A 1,986-nucleotide genomic window follows, 5' to 3' on the forward strand; every position below is an offset into this window, starting at 1 on the left:
TTAAACGCAATCTTATTTCCCATTGTAACTAAAAGACCGTTTTTGCAATATTCTTGTTGGACATGCATGCAAACAGTTATTGTCAGAAATTAAACGCTACCTTATTTCCACTTATAGTCAGATATTAAACGCAATCTCATTTCCCATTGTAACTAAACGACCGTTTTTGCAATATTCTTGTTGGAAACGTATGCAAGTACAGAAGACTGCTCATATATAATCACAAACACAAGCGAACAAACTTAATGGACACGAAGGTACAGACTTACTTTGTGTACATCTTTGTGCATTTGCCACCACACGAGACCACATAACAATTCGACACATTAGCATTCAGATATTCACTGTAAACTAAGCTGAGGTTATCCATATGTGAATCCCAAAGTAGGGCAGAGCTTCTCAAAGTATGGGCCATAAGATCCTGTAACACCCCCTCCTCCTCCTACGATCTTCCTCCAACTGCCCATCCTAACGTCTAGTACTTGTCAGGGGTCGTCGACCTGGCTGATGCTCGATCATAAAGCCACGTTATATATGCATGTTTTCTTTTTGTATAAAGAACTCCACACTAATAATCTTGTAATGTTGATATTAGTTACGTTGTTGCTGGGGGATTGGGTCGCTAAGTAATCTAAAGGGGTCGTAGCAAAAAAAAAGTTTGAGAACTACAGTCTTGAGTCTAAGGAATGCCAGAGTTAGTTCTATGTTATTCCTAACATACAAACAAATTTTCTTCTTCACACACTTCAAAGTTCTGGAACATCTTACCGACTTTTCTTAAAACCTGCTCTCATTTACCAATATTTACTGGGTAATTGTTCTTAAATATTTTCATTTATCTTATGCGTATCTGTGCGCACACACGTTTTTTTTCCATAAATTATTATTATTTGTTCAATGTTCATAGAAGCCTTAATGAATGTCTTTAGTCAAGTGCTCTAGCCACAGATAACTTCAATTCTAAAACCGTGAGAGATGAGTAAAACATTATCACTAATGTATTAAGAAAGATGGAAACCAAAGTATGCTACAGTTATCAATTGTAGGAAATGTCATATTTTTAATCAATTGCACATCATTTCCTGTCTAGTTAACGAACATCTATTAAGTTTTAGAAATAATATTGAGTGTAACTTCTTCAGAAAGGATGATGGCACCTTTCCCCACGAGGTGCTTATTGGTTATAGTTTGTAGATGGTTGTAGTGTTTTAAATGGTGTTCAATCATTAGTGATGTATTAGTCGTTCAAACTAGCGAAGTATTAGTTAACACAAAGGAGAAGGTATTTTAAATAGAGTAAAGGGATATTGGAGGAGGATTTTTGTGTGATATCTACCAAGTATGGGAAGTAAAGGAATGAGGCATGGATAAAACCCCATAAAGAAAAGGGAACACAGTTTAGAGGTGATGAAAGCGAGAAGTGGAAATAAAGAACTTGAAGAAAGTATGGCTAGTAGAGGTGTCTCCACTAGCCAAGAGACAAGGCCGATAGAGGTTACAGAAGAGAGCTGAATGGACATCAGCAAGAAGAGTAACGGTTTTCCTCGACTTTTTGTGGTGGACCATGGTCCGTCCTCAGGGAACTTTCATCTGTCGCAGAAGAGGGAAGTCATTTATTATTCTTAGAACTATTGTTTTAGAGAGAAGGGAAGGCCTGTGATGTATGGTTGAAAGTGTGACAATTACCAAAGTGTGTTTGTTATTAAGAGCGTCGGTGCCGACACAGCAGATGAAGTGAACCCTGTTGACTCTAAGTTTGATATGCTCACATTGATAGGCCTTGTCAGAGGGGGTTACCCTTTGTGTACAGTGTGCAAATGTCAAGGGAAATAGGGAGTAAAACGTGAGATTAGAGATGGAAAGTTTTAAAGTATGGCAGAGGCAGTTGTGAATAAAACACTTTATTTCGTTAATTTACGGTAATTAATATTTTGTGAAAATAATCCTCTGTTACACGTGTGGCATGTTGATAATCAGGGAAAGAAC

Source organism: Penaeus monodon, chromosome 27 (assembly GCF_015228065.2).
Source record: "Penaeus monodon isolate SGIC_2016 chromosome 27, NSTDA_Pmon_1, whole genome shotgun sequence".
In the NCBI taxonomy this organism is placed as follows: domain Eukaryota; kingdom Metazoa; phylum Arthropoda; class Malacostraca; order Decapoda; family Penaeidae; genus Penaeus; species Penaeus monodon.